General features: G+C 39.2%; 1 long non-coding RNA gene across 11 annotated transcripts in view; it reads right to left on the bottom strand.

The window, feature by feature from the left end:
• LOC127877993 (uncharacterized) overlaps window positions 1–12,780 on the bottom strand; it is a 39,588-nt gene that overhangs the window by 17,794 nt on the left and 9,014 nt on the right. For 6 of the 11 annotated variants that reach the window (XR_008048706.1, XR_008048705.1, XR_008048704.1 and 3 more), the window contains exon 13: window positions 12,259–12,422. This is a non-coding gene — a long non-coding RNA (uncharacterized LOC127877993). Of the gene's footprint in view, window positions 1–65; window positions 151–3,041; window positions 3,127–6,018; window positions 6,104–8,515; window positions 8,601–11,012; window positions 11,098–12,258; window positions 12,423–12,780 lie in introns of those variants that run through there. The other 5 variants (XR_008048700.1, XR_008048699.1, XR_008048698.1 and 2 more) reach the window with 5 other exon arrangements.

Here is a 12,780-nt window from a genome sequence, read left to right as displayed (position 1 = left end):
AGTTAGTACTTTAACGAACAAACTGAAATTCATGTGTTAATTAAACAATCAGTATGATGACTCACATTGAAATCATGTCCAGTGCACCAGTCAGAGCAAGACAGCTAGCGGATTGTTGACCATCTACGGCTCAAGGACAAACGGTCAGGCCTACAAACAAAGAGAAAAATGGCATAAATGGGTTGCATGCATGTAATTTTGCATATTTTTCATCTTGCTCTCCACCTGAAACTTCAATCTATGGACATAATAATATTTACATTTAAGATTTGTTGGAAATGTTACCCTTACTTGTCCATACCAGGTCCCCCACCCATCCGGAACAGTCCAAAACCACCTAAAACATCCATTTGGACCAAAATATTGACACCTCTCATCTATTTTAGCACCCAAATCATCAAAACATTCATTAAAATTCATTTTCTACTTGTCTCGCTTGCAGACGAATCCATGTGACCTTGACATTGCAGTAAATGTGCTTTTTAAAGGTTATATTACACTAATTCCGATTCCCATAGGGTCCCATTATAAAACTGACAACTTTCACAGCATTTTTCTTGCCTTTCCGACGTATCAATTTTTCCGAACCTGGTATCATTTTAAAGATGGATCTGTCATCTTCCAATAATTGCAATCAAAAACATACCGTCTCGCAACTTCTAAGAAAGTAAATCGCTGTCGAATGAACCCACCGTAGAAAAACGTGTTTCGGAATCCTAATTTCGACAAAAGCCCCACACAATAGAAAACACACCCTCAAAAGTTCATCTTTTAAGTTAGCTTCCAATCCAAGGCATCAAAGTACTCCAGACACATACAGGATATTACAAATAACCACAAAAGACATGTCTCACATTGTTAAATGGCTTATATTCAAGAAGAGAAAAGGAACTCTTTAGAAATAGGCACTACTTTCGAATGGACCACGGAGGGATACACAATGATTTAGTGTAATGTAACCTTTAAGGGAACTCAACTTTGTCCTATCTTTTTCAAACTTTCTCCACATGAGATTTCAACTATTTCCACAATGAATATGCAATTTCAGTGCATTCGGATGGGGGTAAAGGCCTTAAAATGGCCATTTAAAGCGGTGACTAAATTGGCCGCAGTCAAGTCGGAATGCATGATTTTTAGTCTAAGTGACGACAGCTGATTTTGCGTCTCCAATTATTGTTACGCGTAACTTTCATGGCAAAAACTGGTATCATTGCATGCGAAATTCACCAATATATCAGCAAAAGGCCCAAATAAATGTATTGATTGTGAATCAGTGTACTTTTCTTGATGAAATAGGAGACTTTTTTAAATTTTAAGCACTTTTTTCAATAAAAAACTCACTGACAGCATATAAAATCATGTTTTTTAAGAAAATTATTATTAAAAGCTTCACTTACAATCTAAACATACACATTGCAATTACAAAAATTAATGCTATTATGATGAGAGGCATAATTTTCAGCTTTCAAGCCGATACAAGCCGGCTACCCAAAATTAACACTTAAAAAGGCGCAAATCGCTCCTTCAACAGCTTACGACACAAAGTGACACTTAATGCGCATCCAGATAGTCTCTCTCATATAAATAAGTCCTGTTAGCGACATTTTATTAAGTATTCTCTTTAAAATCCAGTGTTGAAAGCGTAAGTTTTGCAAAAATGTCCACAGTCACCATGCAAAAGAGCATGTTTGCTAAGGAATTCCTACGCGAGTGGCCACACTAATGTCGTGGCAGGAAAGTCATTTGGGTGTGATTCCTCTGTAGTTCAGTGAACATTCATTCCACTACCTGGGGATGACTATCAGGATCAATTTTCCCAGCTTGGTGTAGTGTTGACCTTTCAGGATGTTGATGGATCGTCCACAAGCGCTGCACCACTGCGGCCTCTGTTCAGGACACAGAGTCGGATTGAGGTGTACACAAACCCGCAGTCAGGCAAGGATCATCCAGACCTTTAATAAAATAAAATGTTTAGGCCCCTGAAACTGGCAATTATGTTCAACACTGAGATAAGGAAACACATAGAGGAGACATCATGCCATGGCTTTCTCATTATTGACACGGCAAACTCGAGCAGCCGGGGACTTGGCTCTAAACAAAAACAGGTATGCTCCATCAATGTGAGCAAGATGGCATGTCAGAGTTAAAAAGGGCAAACAAACATACAAAAGAGATATGTAGGAAATTAGAAATTAAATGCCAGAAGTAATTTTAAGTATTGTTTTTCTGTCTGCAAGGGTTGCTGTGGAAAATAGTGCTTAACGCATAGTTTGGCCTGTAGGGGTTCTGCTAGCAAGAACAAATCGAAGTCATATCTGCCCGCGAACTGTAAGCTTGAGATAACCATATCTGATGAAGTACTGCTTTGAGAATGCATTCTTATTGTACTTGAACCAGATCGCATTGACAGCACAAGGCTTCAGACCCCCCAAAAGTGTGAGGCTTTCAATAGTGCTTACCTGATACCAGACCGCATTGCCCGAGACAGTGACTTTCTCCCGGAACTGCACAGGCTGCATCCGCAGCACAACCCTTAAGCTCAATCATGGTCTGGCTGACTCTGAAATAGTGAAATCTGAATTTACAGATGCTCATTTGTCTAAAGGTTATGAGTTTATTGCCTATCTTATTAAAAGCAAACACAATGACATGCTTAAAAAGACATGTGCATTTCTGAAAAGACATACAGCTGCCCGATACTTGACTAGGAAAAGGCGCTATGGTCTTCACTCTGAAATTCATTACTCTAAGGGCTTAACAGAACAAAAGCCAGATCTTACAGCTAATTGGCCCCACCTACAGCTAAATATGCTTTATAGGTTGAAAATAAAGTTATTTGTCTGAAGAACTAGTGCTATTAACTCATCAGCTATGTTGCTCCACTGGCCGCAATTCTGTAAACATAGTGTATATATGGAAATACCTAGTCTACCACCTGCACCGCACCACTACGTCCACTGTAAAAATACACAGCTAAGTTAGTACTTTAACGAACAAACTGAAATTCATGTGTTAATTAAACAATCAGTATGATGACTCACATTGAAATCATGTCCAGTGCACCAGTCAGAGCAAGACAGCTAGCGGATTGTTGACCATCTACGGCTCAAGGACAAACGGTCAGGCCTACAAACAAAGAGAAAAATGGCATAAATGGGTTGCATGCATGTAATTTTGCATATTTTTCATCTTGCTCTCCACCTGAAACTTCAATCTATGGACATAATAATATTTACATTTAAGATTTGTTGGAAATGTTACCCTTACTTGTCCATACCAGGTCCCCCACCCATCCGGAACAGTCCAAAACCACCTAAAACATCCATTTGGACCAAAATATTGACACCTCTCATCTATTTTAGCACCCAAATCATCAAAACATTCATTAAAATTCATTTTCTACTTGTCTCGCTTGCAGACGAATCCATGTGACCTTGACATTGCAGTAAATGTGCTTTTTAAAGGTTATATTACACTAATTCCGATTCCCATAGGGTCCCATTATAAAACTGACAACTTTCACAGCATTTTTCTTGCCTTTCCGACGTATCAATTTTTCCGAACCTGGTATCATTTTAAAGATGGATCTGTCATCTTCCAATAATTGCAATCAAAAACATACCGTCTCGCAACTTCTAAGAAAGTAAATCGCTGTCGAATGAACCCACCGTAGAAAAACGTGTTTCGGAATCCTAATTTCGACAAAAGCCCCACACAATAGAAAACACACCCTCAAAAGTTCATCTTTTAAGTTAGCTTCCAATCCAAGGCATCAAAGTACTCCAGACACATACAGGATATTACAAATAACCACAAAAGACATGTCTCACATTGTTAAATGGCTTATATTCAAGAAGAGAAAAGGAACTCTTTAGAAATAGGCACTACTTTCGAATGGACCACGGAGGGATACACAATGATTTAGTGTAATGTAACCTTTAAGGGAACTCAACTTTGTCCTATCTTTTTCAAACTTTCTCCACATGAGATTTCAACTATTTCCACAATGAATATGCAATTTCAGTGCATTCGGATGGGGGTAAAGGCCTTAAAATGGCCATTTAAAGCGGTGACTAAATTGGCCGCAGTCAAGTCGGAATGCATGATTTTTAGTCTAAGTGACGACAGCTGATTTTGCGTCTCCAATTATTGTTACGCGTAACTTTCATGGCAAAAACTGGTATCATTGCATGCGAAATTCACCAATATATCAGCAAAAGGCCCAAATAAATGTATTGATTGTGAATCAGTGTACTTTTCTTGATGAAATAGGAGACTTTTTTTAAATTTTAAGCACTTTTTTCAATAAAAAACTCACTGACAGCATATAAAATCATGTTTTTTAAGAAAATTATTATTAAAAGCTTCACTTACAATCTAAACATACACATTGCAATTACAAAAATTAATGCTATTATGATGAGAGGCATAATTTTCAGCTTTCAAGCCGATACAAGCCGGCTACCCAAAATTAACACTTAAAAAGGCGCAAATCGCTCCTTCAACAGCTTACGACACAAAGTGACACTTAATGCGCATCCAGATAGTCTCTCTCATATAAATAAGTCCTGTTAGCGACATTTTATTAAGTATTCTCTTTAAAATCCAGTGTTGAAAGCGTAAGTTTTGCAAAAATGTCCACAGTCACCATGCAAAAGAGCATGTTTGCTAAGGAATTCCTACGCGAGTGGCCACACTAATGTCGTGGCAGGAAAGTCATTTGGGTGTGATTCCTCTGTAGTTCAGTGAACATTCATTCCACTACCTGGGGATGACTATCAGGATCAATTTTCCCAGCTTGGTGTAGTGTTGACCTTTCAGGATGTTGATGGATCGTCCACAAGCGCTGCACCACTGCGGCCTCTGTTCAGGACACAGAGTCGGATTGAGGTGTACACAAACCCGCAGTCAGGCAAGGATCATCCAGACCTTTAATAAAATAAAATGTTTAGGCCCCTGAAACTGGCAATTATGTTCAACACTGAGATAAGGAAACACATAGAGGAGACATCATGCCATGGCTTTCTCATTATTGACACGGCAAACTCGAGCAGCCGGGGACTTGGCTCTAAACAAAAACAGGTATGCTCCATCAATGTGAGCAAGATGGCATGTCAGAGTTAAAAAGGGCAAACAAACATACAAAAGAGATATGTAGGAAATTAGAAATTAAATGCCAGAAGTAATTTTAAGTATTGTTTTTCTGTCTGCAAGGGTTGCTGTGGAAAATAGTGCTTAACGCATAGTTTGGCCTGTAGGGGTTCTGCTAGCAAGAACAAATCGAAGTCATATCTGCCCGCGAACTGTAAGCTTGAGATAACCATATCTGATGAAGTACTGCTTTGAGAATGCATTCTTATTGTACTTGAACCAGATCGCATTGACAGCACAAGGCTTCAGACCCCCCAAAAGTGTGAGGCTTTCAATAGTGCTTACCTGATACCAGACCGCATTGCCCGAGACAGTGACTTTCTCCCGGAACTGCACAGGCTGCATCCGCAGCACAACCCTTAAGCTCAATCATGGTCTGGCTGACTCTGAAATAGTGAAATCTGAATTTACAGATGCTCATTTGTCTAAAGGTTATGAGTTTATTGCCTATCTTATTAAAAGCAAACACAATGACATGCTTAAAAAGACATGTGCATTTCTGAAAAGACATACAGCTGCCCGATACTTGACTAGGAAAAGGCGCTATGGTCTTCACTCTGAAATTCATTACTCTAAGGGCTTAACAGAACAAAAGCCAGATCTTACAGCTAATTGGCCCCACCTACAGCTAAATATGCTTTATAGGTTGAAAATAAAGTTATTTGTCTGAAGAACTAGTGCTATTAACTCATCAGCTATGTTGCTCCACTGGCCGCAATTCTGTAAACATAGTGTATATATGGAAATACCTAGTCTACCACCTGCACCGCACCACTACGTCCACTGTAAAAATACACAGCTAAGTTAGTACTTTAACGAACAAACTGAAATTCATGTGTTAATTAAACAATCAGTATGATGACTCACATTGAAATCATGTCCAGTGCACCAGTCAGAGCAAGACAGCTAGCGGATTGTTGACCATCTACGGCTCAAGGACAAACGGTCAGGCCTACAAACAAAGAGAAAAATGGCATAAATGGGTTGCATGCATGTAATTTTGCATATTTTTCATCTTGCTCTCCACCTGAAACTTCAATCTATGGACATAATAATATTTACATTTAAGATTTGTTGGAAATGTTACCCTTACTTGTCCATACCAGGTCCCCCACCCATCCGGAACAGTCCAAAACCACCTAAAACATCCATTTGGACCAAAATATTGACACCTCTCATCTATTTTAGCACCCAAATCATCAAAACATTCATTAAAATTCATTTTCTACTTGTCTCGCTTGCAGACGAATCCATGTGACCTTGACATTGCAGTAAATGTGCTTTTTAAGGGAACTCAACTTTGTCCTATCTTTTTCAAACTTTCTCCACATGAGATTTCAACTATTTCCACAATGAATATGCAATTTCAGTGCATTCGGATGGGGGTAAAGGCCTTAAAATGGCCATTTAAAGCGGTGACTAAATTGGCCGCAGTCAAGTCGGAATGCATGATTTTTAGTCTAAGTGACGACAGCTGATTTTGCGTCTCCAATTATTGTTACGCGTAACTTTCATGGCAAAAACTGGTATCATTGCATGCGAAATTCACCAATATATCAGCAAAAGGCCCAAATAAATGTATTGATTGTGAATCAGTGTACTTTTCTTGATGAAATAGGAGACTTTTTTTAAATTTTAAGCACTTTTTTCAATAAAAAACTCACTGACAGCATATAAAATCATGTTTTTTAAGAAAATTATTATTAAAAGCTTCACTTACAATCTAAACATACACATTGCAATTACAAAAATTAATGCTATTATGATGAGAGGCATAATTTTCAGCTTTCAAGCCGATACAAGCCGGCTACCCAAAATTAACACTTAAAAAGGCGCAAATCGCTCCTTCAACAGCTTACGACACAAAGTGACACTTAATGCGCATCCAGATAGTCTCTCTCATATAAATAAGTCCTGTTAGCGACATTTTATTAAGTATTCTCTTTAAAATCCAGTGTTGAAAGCGTAAGTTTTGCAAAAATGTCCACAGTCACCATGCAAAAGAGCATGTTTGCTAAGGAATTCCTACGCGAGTGGCCACACTAATGTCGTGGCAGGAAAGTCATTTGGGTGTGATTCCTCTGTAGTTCAGTGAACATTCATTCCACTACCTGGGGATGACTATCAGGATCAATTTTCCCAGCTTGGTGTAGTGTTGACCTTTCAGGATGTTGATGGATCGTCCACAAGCGCTGCACCACTGCGGCCTCTGTTCAGGACACAGAGTCGGATTGAGGTGTACACAAACCCGCAGTCAGGCAAGGATCATCCAGACCTTTAATAAAATAAAATGTTTAGGCCCCTGAAACTGGCAATTATGTTCAACACTGAGATAAGGAAACACATAGAGGAGACATCATGCCATGGCTTTCTCATTATTGACACGGCAAACTCGAGCAGCCGGGGACTTGGCTCTAAACAAAAACAGGTATGCTCCATCAATGTGAGCAAGATGGCATGTCAGAGTTAAAAAGGGCAAACAAACATACAAAAGAGATATGTAGGAAATTAGAAATTAAATGCCAGAAGTAATTTTAAGTATTGTTTTTCTGTCTGCAAGGGTTGCTGTGGAAAATAGTGCTTAACGCATAGTTTGGCCTGTAGGGGTTCTGCTAGCAAGAACAAATCGAAGTCATATCTGCCCGCGAACTGTAAGCTTGAGATAACCATATCTGATGAAGTACTGCTTTGAGAATGCATTCTTATTGTACTTGAACCAGATCGCATTGACAGCACAAGGCTTCAGACCCCCCAAAAGTGTGAGGCTTTCAATAGTGCTTACCTGATACCAGACCGCATTGCCCGAGACAGTGACTTTCTCCCGGAACTGCACAGGCTGCATCCGCAGCACAACCCTTAAGCTCAATCATGGTCTGGCTGACTCTGAAATAGTGAAATCTGAATTTACAGATGCTCATTTGTCTAAAGGTTATGAGTTTATTGCCTATCTTATTAAAAGCAAACACAATGACATGCTTAAAAAGACATGTGCATTTCTGAAAAGACATACAGCTGCCCGATACTTGACTAGGAAAAGGCGCTATGGTCTTCACTCTGAAATTCATTACTCTAAGGGCTTAACAGAACAAAAGCCAGATCTTACAGCTAATTGGCCCCACCTACAGCTAAATATGCTTTATAGGTTGAAAATAAAGTTATTTGTCTGAAGAACTAGTGCTATTAACTCATCAGCTATGTTGCTCCACTGGCCGCAATTCTGTAAACATAGTGTATATATGGAAATACCTAGTCTACCACCTGCACCGCACCACTACGTCCACTGTAAAAATACACAGCTAAGTTAGTACTTTAACGAACAAACTGAAATTCATGTGTTAATTAAACAATCAGTATGATGACTCACATTGAAATCATGTCCAGTGCACCAGTCAGAGCAAGACAGCTAGCGGATTGTTGACCATCTACGGCTCAAGGACAAACGGTCAGGCCTACAAACAAAGAGAAAAATGGCATAAATGGGTTGCATGCATGTAATTTTGCATATTTTTCATCTTGCTCTCCACCTGAAACTTCAATCTATGGACATAATAATATTTACATTTAAGATTTGTTGGAAATGTTACCCTTACTTGTCCATACCAGGTCCCCCACCCATCCGGAACAGTCCAAAACCACCTAAAACATCCATTTGGACCAAAATATTGACACCTCTCATCTATTTTAGCACCCAAATCATCAAAACATTCATTAAAATTCATTTTCTACTTGTCTCGCTTGCAGACGAATCCATGTGACCTTGACATTGCAGTAAATGTGCTTTTTAAGGGAACTCAACTTTGTCCTATCTTTTTCAAACTTTCTCCACATGAGATTTCAACTATTTCCACAATGAATATGCAATTTCAGTGCATTCGGATGGGGGTAAAGGCCTTAAAATGGCCATTTAAAGCGGTGACTAAATTGGCCGCAGTCAAGTCGGAATGCATGATTTTTAGTCTAAGTGACGACAGCTGATTTTGCGTCTCCAATTATTGTTACGCGTAACTTTCATGGCAAAAACTGGTATCATTGCATGCGAAATTCACCAATATATCAGCAAAAGGCCCAAATAAATGTATTGATTGTGAATCAGTGTACTTTTCCTTGATGAAATAGGAGACTTTTTTTAAATTTTAAGCACTTTTTTCAATAAAAAACTCACTGACAGCATATAAAATCATGTTTTTTAAGAAAATTATTATTAAAAGCTTCACTTACAATCTAAACATACACATTGCAATTACAAAAATTAATGCTATTATGATGAGAGGCATAATTTTCAGCTTTCAAGCCGATACAAGCCGGCTACCCAAAATTAACACTTAAAAAGGCGCAAATCGCTCCTTCAACAGCTTACGACACAAAGTGACACTTAATGCGCATCCAGATAGTCTCTCTCATATAAATAAGTCCTGTTAGCGACATTTTATTAAGTATTCTCTTTAAAATCCAGTGTTGAAAGCGTAAGTTTTGCAAAAATGTCCACAGTCACCATGCAAAAGAGCATGTTTGCTAAGGAATTCCTACGCGAGTGGCCACACTAATGTCGTGGCAGGAAAGTCATTTGGGTGTGATTCCTCTGTAGTTCAGTGAACATTCATTCCACTACCTGGGGATGACTATCAGGATCAATTTTCCCAGCTTGGTGTAGTGTTGACCTTTCAGGATGTTGATGGATCGTCCACAAGCGCTGCACCACTGCGGCCTCTGTTCAGGACACAGAGTCGGATTGAGGTGTACACAAACCCGCAGTCAGGCAAGGATCATCCAGACCTTTAATAAAATAAAATGTTTAGGCCCCTGAAACTGGCAATTATGTTCAACACTGAGATAAGGAAACACATAGAGGAGACATCATGCCATGGCTTTCTCATTATTGACACGGCAAACTCGAGCAGCCGGGGACTTGGCTCTAAACAAAAACAGGTATGCTCCATCAATGTGAGCAAGATGGCATGTCAGAGTTAAACAGGGCAAACAAACATACAAAAGAGATATGTAGGAAATTAGAAATTAAATGCCAGAAGTAATTTTAAGTATTGTTTTTCTGTCTGCAAGGGTTGCTGTGGAAAATAGTGCTTAACGCATAGTTTGGCCTGTAGGGGTTCTGCTAGCAAGAACAAATCGAAGTCATATCTGCCCGCGAACTGTAAGCTTGAGATAACCATATCTGATGAAGTACTGCTTTGAGAATGCATTCTTATTGTACTTGAACCAGATCGCATTGACAGCACAAGGCTTCAGACCCCCCAAAAGTGTGAGGCTTTCAATAGTGCTTACCTGATACCAGACCGCATTGCCCGAGACAGTGACTTTCTCCCGGAACTGCACAGGCTGCATCCGCAGCACAACCCTTAAGCTCAATCATGGTCTGGCTGACTCTGAAATAGTGAAATCTGAATTTACAGATGCTCATTTGTCTAAAGGTTATGAGTTTATTGCCTATCTATTAAAAGCAAACACAATGACATGCTTAAAAAGACATGTGCATTTCTGAAAAGACATACAGCTGCCCGATACTTGACTAGGAAAAGGCGCTATGGTCTTCACTCTGAAATTCATTACTCTAAGGGCTTAACAGAACAAAAGCCAGATCTTACAGCTAATTGGCCCCACCTACAGCTAAATATGCTTTATAGGTTGAAAATAAAGTTATTTGTCTGAAGAACTAGTGCTATTAACTCATCAGCTATGTTGCTCCACTGGCCGCAATTCTGTAAACATAGTGTATATATGGAAATACCTAGTCTACCACCTGCACCGCACCACTACGTCCACTGTAAAAATACACAGCTAAGTTAGTACTTTAACGAACAAACTGAAATTCATGTGTTAATTAAACAATCAGTATGATGACTCACATTGAAATCATGTCCAGTGCACCAGTCAGAGCAAGACAGCTAGCGGATTGTTGACCATCTACGGCTCAAGGACAAACGGTCAGGCCTACAAACAAAGAGAAAAATGGCATAAATGGGTTGCATGCATGTAATTTTGCATATTTTTCATCTTGCTCTCCACCTGAAACTTCAATCTATGGACATAATAATATTTACATTTAAGATTTGTTGGAAATGTTACCCTTACTTGTCCATACCAGGTCCCCCACCCATCCGGAACAGTCCAAAACCACCTAAAACATCCATTTGGACCAAAATATTGACACCTCTCATCTATTTTAGCACCCAAATCATCAAAACATTCATTAAAATTCATTTTCTACTCGTCTCGCTTGCAGACGAATCCATGTGACCTTGACATTGCAGTAAATGTGCTTTTTTAAGGGAACTCAACTTTGTCCTATCTTTTTCAAACTTTCTCCACATGAGATTTCAACTATTTCCACAATGAATATGCAATTTCAGTGCATTCGGATGGGGGTAAAGGCATTAAAATGGCCATTTAAAGCGGTGACTAAATTGGCCGCAGTCAAGTCGGAATGCATGATTTTTAGTCTAAGTGACGACAGCTGATTTTGCGTCTCCAATTATTGTTACGCGTAACTTTCATGGCAAAAACTGGTATCATTGCATGCGAAATTCACCAATATATCAGCAAAAGGCCCAAATAAATGTATTGATTGTGAATCAGTGTACTTTTCCTTGATGAAATAGGAGACTTTTTTTAAATTTTAAGCACTTTTTTCAATAAAAAACTCACTGACAGCATATAAAATCATGTTTTTTAAGAAAATTATTATTAAAAGCTTCACTTGCAATCTAAACATACACATTGCAATTACAAAAATTAATGCTATTATGATGAGAGGCATAATTTTCAGCTTTCAAGCCGATACAAGCCGGCTACCCAAAATTAACACTTAAAAAGGCGCAAATCGCTCCTTCAACAGCTTACGACACAAAGTGACACTTAATGCGCATCCAGATAGTCTCTCTCATATAAATAAGTCCTGTTAGCGACATTTTATTAAGTATTCTCTTTAAAATCCAGTGTTGAAAGCGTAAGTTTTGCAAAAATGTCCACAGTCACCATGCAAAAGAGCATGTTTGCTAAGGAATTCCTACGCGAGTGGCCACACTAATGTCGTGGCAGGAAAGTCATTTGGGTGTGATTCCTCTGTAGTTCAGTGAACATTCATTCCACTACCTGGGGATGACTATCAGGATCAATTTTCCCAGCTTGGTGTAGTGTTGACCTTTCAGGATGTTGATGGATCGTCCACAAGCGCTGCACCACTGCGGCCTCTGTTCAGGACACAGATTCGGATTGAGGTGTACACAAACCCGCAGTCAGGGAAGGATCATCCAGACCTTTAATAAAATAAAATGTTTAGGCCCTGAAACTGGGAATTATGTTCAACACTGAGATAAGGAAACACATAGAGGAGACATCATGCCATGGCTTTCTCATTATTGATACGGCAAACTCGAGCAGCCGGGGACTTGGCTCTAAACAAAAACAGGTATGCTCCATCAATGTGAGCAAGATGGCATGTCAGAGTTAAACAGGGCAAACAAACATACAAAAGAGATATGTAGGAAATTAGAAATTAAATGCCAGAAGTAATTTTAAGTATTGTTTTTCTGTCTGCAAGGGTTGCTGTGGAAAATAGTGCTTAACGCATAGTTTGGCCTGTAGGGGTTCTGCTAGCAAGAACAAATCGAAGTC

Source organism: Dreissena polymorpha, chromosome 4, assembly GCF_020536995.1.
Source record: "Dreissena polymorpha isolate Duluth1 chromosome 4, UMN_Dpol_1.0, whole genome shotgun sequence".
NCBI classification, from domain to species: domain Eukaryota; kingdom Metazoa; phylum Mollusca; class Bivalvia; order Myida; family Dreissenidae; genus Dreissena; species Dreissena polymorpha.
Note: the sequence above shows the minus strand (reverse complement) of the source record. Positions and strands in the feature narration are given on the sequence as shown.